Raw genomic sequence first — 15504 nt, forward strand, 5'->3', positions numbered from 1 at the left:
TAGACAGAGCCATGTTTTGAGAAAGTCAACTCTAAGTTATTGCTATGTGGGTTATATATTTTGTGGATTCTTAGAAGGTTTTAAGTTCTGGGGTAAATTTTTTCACTATTCTAGGACCTGAAGGGCTTGCCAACTATTTAAATGTTAATTTTACTCAAACGAAGTTATGAATACAAATTGGATGCCTCCAGAATCCCACAACCTCCCTTCTTCACCCACAAAAGGAAATATCTGCATTTCAAAATGAAATATACATCATCATTTCATTGTGGTAGTATCACCCACTTTTCTTAGTGTGGGCAAAAAAAATTTTAAATTCCAAACTGCTGTTAAAATAGCTTTTCTTTCAGAGATGAAAAAGAATTCTACAGTAAAATTAAAGGTAAGGATGCAAAAATTTGTCATACGTGAAGATGCTACCATTAACTAGCTACCTCAGTGGGGCTGTACCTTGACTTCTAAGACTGGGAATGTAGTCAGACTCACCCATCTTGTCTTCCTCTTGTGAGTGGTGACCCATATTTCTCCCCGTTGGTCACATTTAGGATTATGAACAGAGTTGCTGGCTCATAAATACTCCAAACCTAGGACATATTTCTCTAAAGCTTTGTCATTAATCCATCATAGATAATGCATTGCATTTTATTTCTTGAATATTACTTAAATTTTATGTGAAAGAGTAAAGAAAACTTTTCCATCTATATGATTTTGTTGTGTGATTGCTGATTTTATTGTCATCGATATAAAATCAGGAATGAGATTCAGGCTTTTTTTTGACTGATCACATCATATTCAGTTAGCCTGGTATATACTGAAATTTGAAGCCACTTATAGAATGCCGTTGCCTTCATGAATCATACTTGGCTACAGCAGTATACCCATGAGACTGTCTCGGTTCTCTTTGAGTTTGATATTAGAGTAAAATCTCCCACATTCTAGTTATCAAAGGATTTGTAGCTTTCAAGCATGGAATTGGGTAAATGTGTTAACAAAAACATAGCAAGAATTGGCTCATTAAAAGTTAAACCTGCTGCAAAGTCATGCGAAAAATCAGCTCTTAAGTATCTTTGCACTGAGAAAAAAAAGAGAATGATCCAGACACTATCAGACAACACATGATTTGGTAAAGTAAAGGTACAGTATATGATTGTTACTGTGTTGTGTTTTTATGCCTTATATATCTTCTCGACTTTTGAAATCATCTCACAGAAAGAAAAATAAGGGAAGTACCCTTTTCCTACAAGTATGTTTCAAAATGTAAAATTCAAGCTTTTATTCTTTCTCTATAGGTTGTTCTGGCTTTTTTACTACTACTGTTTATAAGACCGCTTTTTTTCTAAGTGAGGCCTGTGATTTCCATTGTGTTCATTCGTACTTGGATTAACATTATAGAGTGACAGATGTGTATTGCAGAATGAAAGGCTGCAAGAATTGCTCAAGAATTAACTATTTTTGGACCAAGTACCCTGTATTACTTTAGTGGACTAGGAAGGTCAGGTTCCACCCCGCCCCGCCAAAAAAAAAAAAAACAGCACTTTGGCTTAATGCACCCTAATCTCCCTCCTTTTCCTGCTGTCACCTACAGTAAAGATTGGTTACCTACCTAGTCATATCAGTCAGTGCTGAGCTAGATTCTGTGTCTAGAGTGCGCTTATGAAAGACTGGTGGTAGCCTTGATGCAGCCAACAGCTTGTACAGGCAGCACAACTAAATTTGTTTCCTTGTACTAGTTTACCCCCTGTACAGGTATTTAAACATGGTTTTGAGGTTCATTTTGCCTGTTTCTTCAGGATTGCAGGTCTCAAACCACTCCGAAAGGTTTAGTCATCTTGAACAAATACTCTTTGAGCAGGAACCTGGAATACGATGCCTTCTCTGCACGAGGTGGGAGTAATGTAATATGAGGTTGTGGGTCCTCTAGTTCTCCAGAATGTGAGTCCTGGGATCAATAAGCTCCATCCATCTCTGACATACTACAGTTGTTGGAATGAATGGTCAGTCATCTAGGACCATCTAACACTCTCAAACCTATTGCAGCATTACCTTCCTTGAAAATCCTTCAACAAATATCTGCTTTGTGCCCAGAGCAGTTCTCTGCTGATTTGCCCTGATGTAACATTTCTGGCCACATCTAAGCCGGACTGAAGCAAGACCAGCTTTCTTGAGAGAAAGGGTTAGGTACTCTTTCGTGAACATGTCTCAGGCTTTCGCTCAAGTGAAGGTTCAACAATTGAGTCTTTTCAAAATAGAGCAATAGTCTTGTTTCCTTATATTGATAAATTCACGTACTATCCTAAAATTTTTATTTATATATTATAGCATGTTTCTTGTACCTTAATCATGTTGGATGAGAATCATTTTTATGTCCCACCATAAGAATAGAGCTAGGCTTACCATGCTTCATTCTCCATTTCTATTTGCATCTTTCCCTAATTGAACTTTATATCTTCCTACATATACCGATAGAGGAGGATATCTCCTAGGGGTTATAGGAAGTACACCATGATTATCTGTGTTAGACATCATTTCAAAACAACAAATACAAATCATTTCTAGTACAAGGGACAGGAGAAGGAAAGTTAATTTTAATTGTCTTTTTTCCCATTATTGTGCCACTTCTTCCAATTAAAATAATTTAAAAATTTTTGAGAAATCAAATCCTCCCTAGGAGCATAGCATAATGATTAAGAGTGTAGATTCTGGATCCTAGCTCTAACACTTATTTGCTATAGAATCTTGGACAAGTTACTTAATCATTCTATGCCTCAGTTTTATTATTTGTAAAAAAGGGACAATCGTTTTTACCTCATAGAATTTTCCTGAGGATCAAATGCATTAATACATGTAAAGATCTTAAAACAGTGCTTGTTACATGGCAAAATAATAAACATAAGCTAGTGTTAAAATTGTCTCCCTTGTTGAAAATCTATTTGACTTGTATATTTGGTGATTATTATTATCGATGGGAAATACTGGCGTTAGATATTGGCTGGCTTCCTTTTCGTAATGACATTAAAATTTGTGTTAAAGATGTTCTCAGAGAAACAACTGCTTTCAGCATTATCAGAAAGAACTGCTGATTATATGTAAGGGGAAGCAACATTCTATGACTGAGTTTAGGAAGGTCCTTTGGGTATGAGAGCAGAAAGGAAGCAATGCATTAAGGCGTTGGCATAGAGAACCTTAGGGCAGGGTTAGAGACCATTTGCAAAATGGTCCTGTTGGTACCCATGTGAGGATGCTGATGTGGGTGAGGGTTCTAGTCTGCTTTCTTACTATCGGTGATAATCAGTGTAGGGGAGGAAAATTTTTCCTCTATGCTTATAAGTTCTATTTTAGCTGGTCTATTAATTAAATTGACATAATACAGATTAACAAGAGAATTAATACAGATTAACATAATACAGATTAACTTCACAAAGACAATGAGATCCAGTGGCAAGTTGGGCAGTTGAGGGTTATGTGCCACTCTGAGCTAAGGAATAGAATAAGGGTCTGGAGCTTCAAAGGGAAGGAGGGTAATTCACAAGACAATAAGAGAAGCAGATATTTGATAATTAGATGTTTGCTTGGCCATACAGGTAGGTCATTCAGGTAAAAGTTATCTTTAGTGATAGCTCTTTCTATGAGCTAGGCCCCCTAATTAAATCCTTCTAGGTAGGAAAGGGCAAAGTAAAAGTTTTTCTTGAGTCTGCTGGGTCTTGCCTTCAGTTAAAAAAAATCCACATGCAAAAGTGACGTATTTTGAGGTCATGTATTCTGCTCCCCTTCAGTGGGCAACCTCTTCCACTCCATTCTATTACTCAATTCTTTTGTCTACACTCTCCAATAACAAGTGACTATAGACTGCCAGTTTTAAGAAATCAAAATTTCTGTGGTTTATTTTCTTAGTTAACTGAATAAATAGTAAGAATGTGGCATATTTATATTTTGTCACTAGTTTTATAACTCCTAAATCACATTCGCAAAAACCTTCATACAATGTGTTTGATTTTGTAATGTGTATATGGGTGGTTCTGTTTAGGAACTCATGCCTTTTCTCCAGAAGGTAAACGAACCACAACTGAGCATCCTCAGATTTTTGCTGAGTGACTGCTAATAATATCTGGCCTCGAGACTGGTTTTTGATGGAGAATTTAAACTGAGTCCCTTGAATTTAAGTCATGCGAATCTTTTACTCCCTTTGACATTAATGAAGCAGAGTTTTACAATATTTGCCAGTAGACTGATAAGAAAATGCTAAAATGCCCTTAACAAAGGTCTAAGAATATTTTCAGTCGTCTCCTTTCTCTGTCTAGACTTGTATGTTTAGTCTGTCATTGCACAGAATTATAGCCTAATTGTATGTGCCTAGAATGCATCAACTGCTCTATGACAGGGAGTAATGAATGTGTTTTCAGCCCAGCTCCCAACCTTTAAACAATAAAGCACACAAATGTATGTTCAGTTGCATTCAAGAGGCTGACTTAGCCCTCAAGGAGCCCATGATTTCAGAGGGAATGGGGATCCTTTATCCCCACGTTTTCTCCCTCAGGTACTTGCCCACATGCCTATACCACTCGGCTCACCTTTTCTCATTGCATTATCATCTAAGGTTATGGGAAGAATCCTAGTATTAGAAGAAAAGGACAAATGGAGAGCTTCATTTTTGTTGAAGTAACCAGACCCCTGTTTAACATCCACTGAGGTCGTTGCTGCTCGCCTGGGAAGGGGACTCCCATTTTAATGCAAATTACTTGCCTTTCTTCCACATGCCCCCTGCCCCTCAGCCTTCCCTGCCTGGCTGGGTTGAAGTCAGTGGAGTAAGCAGCAGCCCCTCCCACCCTCTGCTCCTGCCCCTGTGCTCCCATTCACATGTTGCTGCCTGATGTGTCAGCTGCTTGGTCGCCCCCACTTGCATTCATTCCTTTGAAATGGTGAAAAGCCACACTTTCCAAGAAGGACAAGAACTTTGTAGTGTATACAACACAAGGTATAATTCCTGCAAGGTTTACATTTTGCTCAAGATCCTCACACATATATGTATTTTTTTTTTCTGGTGCAGGTGTGGCCAACAAAAAGGCATAACATGGTGTTTCATTGACACTCAGGTGCCTTCATTCTTTGGGGTTCTTGATGGCTCATTCAGACTACCCTAGAAATACATATTCATCTCTTTTTTTTTTTTTGGAGTAAAAAAGATGTTTTACTCTACTGATTGTAATGGCTCTCGAGCGGTTCCTGATGGGTACTGTGGAACCACTCAACATAGATATGGATAGGCAAGAAGGTGGCAGAAAATTGGCTGCCTGGGCCCAGTATCCATTTGGGGGAATGTCAGTAACCCGTCATTAAATCCAGCTAAGTGCATTCCAGAACAGCTGCTAACACTGCCAACGAAGAACAGCATTTCATGCTGAATATCAGGGCTTTTGTCTTCATTGCAGAGACCAAAGAGAGCCCATGGTTTTTGCTACTAGAGTTTTTCGTTGTTTGTTTTTTGTTTTTAAGCATGCGACATCAGTAAACCATTAAGCATTTATTGTCTCTTTATTCTTTACTGCTTGCTTTTGCACTTTTTTCTCTGGGGCATTTTGTTCAGCATTTATGGACACATGCTGGAAATAATGGTGGAAGATGAGGAATAAAACATAAATTAATAGATTTCTTTTAAAAAAAGTCAAGTACTATTTTTGAGTGTTTATTAATAATGAAGAGATTGTAAAGGGATAGATGGAAGAATAAGGTATCTCCACTGTGTATAATTTAGTTGGGGAAATGTCATTCACAGCTTCGGAAAACACTAACGGAGAGTGTTTTCTTAATTTATAAACTGCGAGTGTAAATTAGAGAGAGAGGGAGAGAGAGATTGAGATTTACTCGAATTCCTGAAGAAGTGAAGGGAAGAGAATGAAGATTATAAAAAGCATTGCATTTTCATTGTTCAACCACAGATTTAGTTGCAGTGACAAAGGTTACCCAGGTACCAGCACTCTCCCCCACCCAGCTGAAACCCAGGACTAATTAAACGCTACCCAGGCAACCATCAAGTATCCCAAAACATCATACTCCAGGGCTTACGCTTTTGTTTTCTCTGCTGTGGTCTATGCGTAATTTCTATTGCCTAGGAAGTCAGATTTCCTTGGTTGTAGAGAAATGTGAGAAAGAAAGAAGTGCCCCTGGGGAAGTATACTTAAAAATGACCACAGGAACTGGAGAAATTAACATAAACACAAGACAAAAATAATGTTATTTTAATAAACTGTTCTGGCCTATGTTAAAGACTTGCCTGTAGTCTGGACTGGTGAGGTAACTGCTGATAGAAAATGCAACAAGAGAGTCTACACATGGTTTAATCGCTTCTTGGCCTTTTGGCTAAGATCAAGTGCACACGCGATTGAAAAATGAAATTATCTAATTAAAAACAAACAAAAAAAGCCCAGGGAAGGTGGTATTTTGTTGGATGTGGCTTCTATCTGTAGTTGTACATCTCATTTTAAAGACTCAAACTGAGGTTTCCTCTAAAAATTCCCTTGTGGGGTTAATCGTCTAAAGGTTTAAGATAAAATATGAACATCTCAAGGACTGCCTTGGTTTAGAAAATCCTTTAGATCTGCCCTTTGCTTGCTCTTTTTTTTTTTTTTTCTTGAATTAACAGGTTTTTTTGGAGGCTATGAGTAAAGTTGAGCATTTTGAGCAAATTTACAAATTCCTTGTTTGTATCTCATGTGATAGTCTGGGGAAGGAACAGGCGCTACCCTGAGGGAGCATCACATTTTGAGTACACCTTGCCCCAAGGACACTGCTCCATATAGATGTTGCTTTTTGGTTACTGAAATATCAGTCAATGGAAATGTCACATTTAAGGAAGTTAATTTGATAGTAATAAAACTAAAGATGGAAAACATTTTGCAACCCCGACCAAGAACGTTCTTGGTGCAGAACTCCTCAGCCATTTTGAAAAGTTGTTCCCTGCCTTCTGAACTCTCACCTAGAAGTTTTGGCGTTTGTGAAAGACCTGCAAAACATGAGTGAAAACTGCTTGGTAAAAAACTCCTCCCCTTTTAGCGTGTGTCTGTGTGTGTGTGTGTGTGTGAGAGAGAGAGAGAGAAGAGAGAGAGAGAGAGAGGAGAGAGGAGAGACAGGAGAGAGAGGAAAATAGAGGAGGGGGCAGGAGGATACTCATCTTCTAATCCATTTAGTAGGGGATAATCTTTTCACAGTATATGGTATATCTTTTTAGAAGCTGTCCTATTATCAGTCAATCTGTGGTTAAATATTTATATAATAGTTCCTGTAGCAAGACACTGTTCCAGTTCCTAACTCTGCAGGCCATAAGATGTATAAGTAATCCTGGCCTGAGAGTTATTTCCAACTGAGCATAGCAATAAGGTGGCTAATAGAATAAGTTAGTGTATAATATGTGTCAAATGAAATTTTGCAGAAGGATACTTGTGTAAATTCTGTTTGTTCAGGCTATTTTTTAAAATTTACACACATAAGAAATATGCACTAAAATCATTATCCACACAAATTGAAGCAGAAATACAACAGAACTAATGCACTAGATTCACTTTGTGACCAAGAACTTTTGGATCCAAACTGAATTAATTATTCCTTAGTTCAGAGCTACATTTTAAGGTAAGCCCTTTAATTTAATTATGAAAAGACAGAATTGTTATTTTAAGGAGTCACCCTCTCCCAAAGCAGAATTGTTATTTTAAGGAGTCACCCTCTCCCATGAGAAGAAAACTGAACTGAATGTATAGGCTTGGTTTCAAGATTGTCTTCATCTTTGGGTGCTGGAACATTATCCCCTGGCAGACTCTGAAGACATTTGGGAGAGGTTGTGAAAGTGAAAGGTTTTATAGAACTAAATTTGAAGTATTTGGTTCACTGCCCTGAAGCTAGAGCTGACACTTTGGAGAGCTCTGAGTCAGCTCTTCTTGGATCAGGGCAAGCAGGGAGGGGACTTGTGTTGTTAGCTGCTTCTCTCTCCAGAGTCCTGGAAGCTGGACCTAACACAGCCGCTCTGAGTGCACCTGAGACTATTATTGCCTGTGTACCCCCCTGAAAAGTTGCTGTGAGGCATTCTCTTTGGCAAAATAAAGGACTTAGACAAGATCGGGGTACTAAAACTTGGTTCTGCCAGCAATTAGTTCTGTAAAACATTAATAGGTAGTCAGTGGGAAGGAATTCCATTGCGAATAAGTCTGGGAACTATGGCATTCTGGATCTTATCCTTTGAGGAGCCATAAAGTATGTAACTGCATATAAATTTATTTAATTTTGTATAGCCATAAATTTCCTTAACCTATTTGACTAGGCACTCTTAACACCATTCTCTCCCAGAGATTTAGATTTCTCTAGAATACAATTAGGGGAAGGATGGACTAAATGATCTCCGAGTCCCTTCCAGTGTTTATATTTTATGAGTCCATGAATTTTTACTAAATTGCCTCATCACTGACATGTAGAAGGGTACTCGTATTTTCTGTTTAAAATGGTCTTCAATCCAGATTTTAAAATATCAATGAAAGAATTTAGTTTAGAAAATCTACCTGTCCCATCTGTTAGGATTATTAATTTTAGAGGAAAATGCACAGCTTTGTGACACTCGGGATGATTTTCTAGTTTGGGAATTCTTGGCCCTTGGCTTTTTCCATCTGTCTTTACCTTGCAGACAAACCAAACAAGACAAAACTTAATGATGTTTGCACAATGCCAAACACCTGCGTGAAAAGTATTTCAAAAGTGTTTTATGTACTTGAAGCCAAACAGGAAATAGCTGCATTTTTTCCATTATAATTAGAATTTCCACATTGGTGTTTGGTACTGCATTGAGCCTCAGATTAGCTGCTTAGTCCTTTGGAAGGAGGCTGAAGATTGAATTTTATGTGTTCTGGGATCATCTGTAGGTTGAATGTGTTAAAAATGCCAGGTACATCATTTGTTATGGCTAATTGAGAATGGTCTCCGTTTTAATAAGCATGATCAGCTATGCATATCTTGTCATGTGAACCATCAATTAGCACAACGTGATTTAACAAGTCAGTACATGCAGATATGAACTCCCTTGGGAAGTAGTGCTTGAATCAAATTGTTACTGACAGTGTACAATTTGCATGCAGGTAATCATCAGAAAGTCATGATTATCCAGAAGGAAGAATGATTTTTATACTAATACATCATATGATTGTTGGTATCTAATACCTTTCAGGTAACAATTTAAATCTGTCCCATCCCTAATTTGAGCATGTTTGCAAAAAAATGTTTATTTTAATTCACTCATTAAAACCTCTATGTAATATTATTTTTAAAGCAAACCTCATGGAGTATTCTAAAACCTTAGTGAAATAATCTGTGTACAGTAACAACATGAATAATAATATCCGTGGATGAGAAATGTAATGGTCTTGTTAATTAAATATTCTGGTTAATAGAGAGTTACCAATAATTCCTCGTGGGATTGTTATTTTCTGAAGTTTTAGAATTCAATGATATAGTTCTTTCTTTTATATGAACACCTCAAATGTATCTAGAATTAACTTAGATTTGCTAAACCAAATTTATACATTAGTCCAGGATATACTTAAACTATTTATAGAAAACATGCACTTAGAAATCTGTTATTCCTTCTCCCAAATAGAGTGATATTTTCAAAGGGAGTTTTTAAAAAAGACATATTGCACTCCTTGGGCAAATACTGGCCTTTTTTGGAAGCACAGCCTAGGAGAAATGTATTCACACAAGAGAACACATTTTGCCGCCTACTTGGAACCCAAACACTGAAGAATCTGACTGAGTCTTCCTTGGGTGATTCGGGAGGAGAGTCCCCTGTGCCTCAGGTCCTCATTATGAATGTTTGTGGGGACTACACGGTTGAAAAGGAGGCGTCAGTACTAGTATGATTGTGTTTTTACCTAGAACAATGGATATCCCTGGCTGATAAACTGTTTCTGAAATTGACTCATTGGTTCTAGATATTGCAGAACTCAGGACTGCTGTAGAGGAAGAAAGGAAGGGTGGAGAGAGTAACAACAGCAATCTTCTCAATAGCTTTAAAAAAATGTCAGAGTTTGCAAATATGCGTTAGCCCAGGACATTGACATTGTCCTGTTGTATATACAACCAGTGCACTCATCCTAAGTCCCAACCATTTTTCCTTTCTATTTCCTATATCTCTTGCATATGAAGACATAATTTTTAGAACTGGTAATTGTTTTCATGCATCTTCTAACCTCCTAATGAGCTAATAAACAGAAAAAAAATAGCCAAGTGATAGAAGAAATGATAATTGAGATTAATTTTAAAGGCTTATTGCCTGTGCTTTAAGATTGTCCAGAATAGCTTTAGATCCTAGGAGTAGACAGGTTGTGGGGCTAAAATTGTGTAGACATTTACATGCACACAAGTAATTGTATGTGTGTGAATGATTTAGCTTTTATATTATTTCGAAAACATTTTTCCATTTTAAAGAAGCATTAGAACATCCAAGTAAATATCCGTGAATGAAGGAGTATCATTTTATATGGGTTTACCTCCTTTTCTTCCATTGTTTTCTCATCCGTATCACTCATGGCTTTTTCTCCGTCTAATGCCATCTCTTTCTCTTCTGTTTGTTTCTTCTTCTTCCCCTTTTTCCTAATATGCCCTTTCCACTCTCCAATCACAGCCTTTTTTATGCAAATAATGCTAGTTTGGGTTATTTTAAAACATGTAATGAGATCAAGACCCGATTTATAAAGAAACATTACATAATGTGTTAGTTATACATATTATTATACTGTGTCTTATTTTTGTTTAATTGTTTTATATATAGAATAGAGACGATCCAGAGCCTTCGGAATAACATTTCAGCATATAAATATAAATGAAATAAATTGACAAATTGACTTACTCCAGGTTCATCCAGAAATATGATTCCATCAGATAGAAATTTCTGTTGCTGGAATCCTTTAGCTAGCAAATGGATTTTCTGTGCTTGGCAGGCAGACTCATCAAAAATATGAAACTAGTTACCCACTCCCCCCAAAGCTCCACCTTACAACTTTAAAAGAAAGAAAAGAAACAACCAACCAAACAAAAACCTACTTTGAATGAGAAAAATGGAGGCCAAAGAGCTTGAATCAGAGGGCTAGATTTTTTAAACTTTCCGGATTCTAACTTTTCAGAAATGGCTCTTTCCCAGTTGCAACTGAATGATAAGAGCAAAGGAATACAATTACATTTTAACCATGGAACTAAGGAGGCCTTAGGCCAAGGTCCCTTGGTAAAGCATCTTAGAACAGTGCCTGGCACACAGTACCGACTTAGTATGTGTGTGACAATGAATAATGAGGTATCATTAGTTTGAGAAAGTGTAATTAGCTCCCAGGTTTAAAATTAAGCTGCACATGAAATCTGAACATTTGCAGTGATTACATTGCAAACAATTTTTTTTTTTTTTATTGCAGATTTCCTTTAAATATTGAGATATGGCAAAATGTTTCTTTACAAACTATCAATTACTTTCGGAGACTTGGCAATCCAAAAGCTCTGGTTAAGAGCCAGTGTCTTGAGAAGCAATGGACAGAACCATTGGAGGGTGGCGGTGGGGGTAGAAAGTCTGCACTCTAATCCCTCTTGTACTGCTAAGTAGATTTGTGCTATGTGGGCAAATTAGCATTTATGAACTTCAGTTTTATTATCTCTAAGGTTCCTTTTATATTTATTGTGTCAAATAGCATCAACCCATAGTGAAAAAAGCCATTCTAATATATAAAAAAAATAGATTTTCATTAAAGTTAATAATCATAGCCAATGTGTAAAGCCAAGATGTGTTATTTGTATAAAGTTCTTTGAAATTCTTAGGATATAATAACTTGCTTGGCTGAACAGTGAATGAAAACATGTACCCTAATCTATCCATTCCACAAATGTATATTGCTTGTTTTTTTGGGATCTCGTACTGGGTCAAATCCTGAGGTTAACAATAATAAGTAAAATAAATCACAGTCCCTGCATGGTCTTCCATGGAACGCTCAGCCAAGGTAAGGAGACACATGTTAAATAGTCACGCAAATATATTTTACAGTCTATGCTAAGTACGAGGGAAGAGAATATGGTGTACATAAGGGTGTAAAAGAAGAAACTGACCTCATGAGGGAAAAAGTGAGAGAATTTTACAGAGCTGAGATTTGCGATGAAAGCTTTTTTTATATTTAGGACATTGGACACTGTATTTATGTTTCTCTTTTAATGCAATGTTAGCAATTCAGCTTAGTTTTACAGGTTTTAGAATATACAGGTATTTACTGAATTTCACAGGGATCAATGCAAGGTTACAGTACCACATTTCCTAGGAAATAGGAACAATTAAATAGACACAATTTAAAAATATTTCTATGAAGATATTATCATTCTTGTAAGGATTCCATTAGTTTGCTCTGAGTTACGAATGAAAGTAAGAGGGAACTATCTGAATATTCACCGACCTCTTAAAGGAAGATTAATTACAAATTTGCTAGGCTACAAAAATCCGGATTATAGCAGAGTAAAGCAACCAAAATATTTGGATCAGAATTCGAAGGTTTGTGTCATAGCCTGACTATGGTTCCCGAGTCCCTCTGAAACATATCCTACGTACGTGGTGCATCTTCCCTGTTCCTGCTTCGGGGATAGTCACCTGGTAATTGTCAAGGTTCTGTTAGGCCAGTCATCTTTTATGATGTTATCTTTTCTTTTCTTTTTTTTTCCAGACTAATTATAAGCAGCTTTCTTGCATCACACCGCTGATCATAAGTCATTTGTCATTTACCTTCTGGTTTAAATGTCCACTCCTCCTCTTCCATTAATATCTCTTGCATCTAAAATCTCAACGTTTTCACATTAAAATGCCTTTTCTTTAACCCGGAGGATATGACTGAAACAGATAGCTTATGCATTATTTGAAACGAGTGCCTTCTACTGAAAAAACAAAACCTGACTTTACCAATAAGTCTAATATAGAATAGACTTTCATGTTCTGTATAGGATTTTATATGAAGATGTTAAAAATTCAGTTGCATACAGATGAACTTTCTGTTATTTGCTCACTTCCAAATATTAATTACTCTCCTGTCTCTTATCTGAAATTAAAATATGTTGTAAAGGAATGTGGAGATATATGTATTTCTCATTATTTTTTTCCAAAATGCTCTGAACCCTTTCAGTCTGCAGACCTTGGTCTTTTTCAGGTAGCCAAGTTCTTTTCCGTATATCCTATTCATTGTTTCTGTTCCTGTGGCTCTGATTTCAGCCTTAAGAATATGTATAATTTTTATATAATCAAATTCATTCTTATACTCATCCTCTGTCTCATCATTTTCTCTTTGATCTTTTTGCATGTGTTCTCCCTTAGATGCAGATCTCAATTTTGCTGTTGCATTTTGTCTTTCCTGGAATGCTTTTGTTGATTCCACTGGCTTCTTTTTAAATCTCCACCTGTATGCAGCCCACTCTATTGTTCTGCCATCTTTTGTGGATACCAAATATCATTTTCGTTTTTAAAGATAGGGTTTTCCACCAAGTCTCAAGACAATGCTTATTTTTGTCTTGTGCTTCAGAATCTTTTCAGAGGTCCCATTTTTTGTTTGTTTTCCCTCCTTATACAAGGAGAGGTCTGTCCAGGCTCAGCATTTGCTAATACATAGGTTTCTGGAGACTCCTTAGCAATTCTCACTGCCCACTTGGATGCTGGCAGTTTCACCATTTCATAACGAGAACCTGGAAGTCGGATTCAGGTGCATGTCTCCCACCCTGTGTCTGTGGTCCAGCAGGCATTCATTCATCTGGCGTGGGATGCTGGCCTGGGAAGAAATCATCTATCTTACTGTCAGAGCGTCTGCCTTTGATAGAGAATTAGTTGGGACCTGCAGTTCTTTGTACAAATAAGATGTGAGAAAGACCATCCATCAGCATGTACTCCTCCCTGGGTTCTTCCTCACTCTGCTTCTGCTTCTAATGCTTTTCCTAAGAAACCATTTAGCTCTGGTTGTAATGCAGGACTGTGGATTTTCTTGTACCCCCAGTCTCTGCTGGGTTCTGAAGATGCTGGGCTGGAGGAGGGGTGGGAAGGTGAGGGAACAGAGGTGTCAGTTACCCTGCAATAAGGGACTGAGACCTCTGTTTCTGGTCTTTGCATCCTAGACTTAGGGGCAGAAGTTTGAAGAGCGAGTCAGAAATATTCTGAACTTTTTAAGTCCAGCAATATGGTAAAGGGTGGTGGCTCAGGAGCTAGAGTGCCGAAGTTCAAATACAAGCTCCATCCACCTCGTGTTTAAGTTCCCTGTGCCTCAGTTTCCTCATCTATAAACCTGCCTATAGAGGCTTTATGAAAATTCAGTGGCTATAGGACCTGTAAAGCAATAAAAGGGCGGCTGGAACGAGTTAAGTGCTCTGTGAATGTCAGCTATTGTTAATGTGTGTCTTGTTTTTCCGAGGTGGAGTGTATGCTTAATAGTGTTCAAAAACATGTATTTCAGTTCCCTTTGGTGCAGTTCTTCCTCCCCCTCCCTCTACCTTCCACTTTTCAGCATATAGCCATCTCTTTAAATCACTGTAATCAGTTTTTCTGGTCTTGTGCATTTTTATGGATATTTCAGAAATTTATAAATTTGGATAAGGATATATTAAGCTCTTCTCTTCTGCTTCCATATTAACACACCAGCCTTCCCAATTTCAACTCAAAGTAATAATTAAATGATATAATCTTATTTGTGAAAATTTATAATACTTACAGAAATTGGTGCCATTTTGGCATCTTGGATACACTTTAAAATCGTATTTTTAAGAGAGACTCAAAACATATCGTTTGTACGAAACAAATTCTCTGGTAAACTTGACTGGTTCAATGATAAACAGCATTCCGTTCTTATGCTAAATAAAGTGCAGATATTTTGTACTATAAACCAGTAGTTTACTGAATTTGTTATCTCTTTTTAAAAAGATTTTTAAATAAAAGTGCTTTTTTTAAAAAAGAAGAAAATCTTTGTTAATGATGAATGCTTTTAACCTGCAGTTCAAGGAAATGAATAAGAAATGTTAGCCAAGAAGGAAAAGCTGGTTCATCTTGTTGTAATGTTCAAATGACCTGTGACATTTACAACTATATAAAATCTACATTATTATTCAACTATGATTTGTTCGAGTTTATGGTTTCTTTATAGCATTATCAGTTCCCTATACTTAAAGTTCCCCAGAGCAAAAAATTTCCATTTGTCTTTATCTAATCAGGACTTTACACATTTCAAAAGTTTATGTAAATCCCTCTCTTCTTTGTGGTATGATAGAAAATCCCTTCTCCCAACTTCTAGCTCTGCCAAAAGAAGTACCACATTCATCCTTAGTGTCATTTGATGAATTTACAGCTTTCTTTTTTACCTTTAGTTTCTGTATGTTTGCGATTAAGAGTTTTAAGTGTATACGTGTTATCTTGTGTGACACTACAGTTTGACTTGGTTGAATAAGAAAAAATGCAATTTAATTTAGATGGTTATTTGGTAG

At 37.0% G+C, this 15504-nt stretch overlaps 1 protein-coding gene across 1 annotated transcript in view; it reads left to right on the plus strand.

Moving 5' to 3' along the window:
- Positions 1-15504, plus strand: part of MAP1B (microtubule associated protein 1B) — a 93450-nt gene that overhangs the window by 8694 nt on the left and 69252 nt on the right. The window lies entirely within an intron of this gene.

Source organism: Pteropus medius, unplaced genomic scaffold (assembly GCF_902729225.1).
Source record: "Pteropus medius unplaced genomic scaffold, Ma_sr-lr_union100, whole genome shotgun sequence".
Lineage (NCBI taxonomy): Eukaryota > Metazoa > Chordata > Mammalia > Chiroptera > Pteropodidae > Pteropus > Pteropus medius.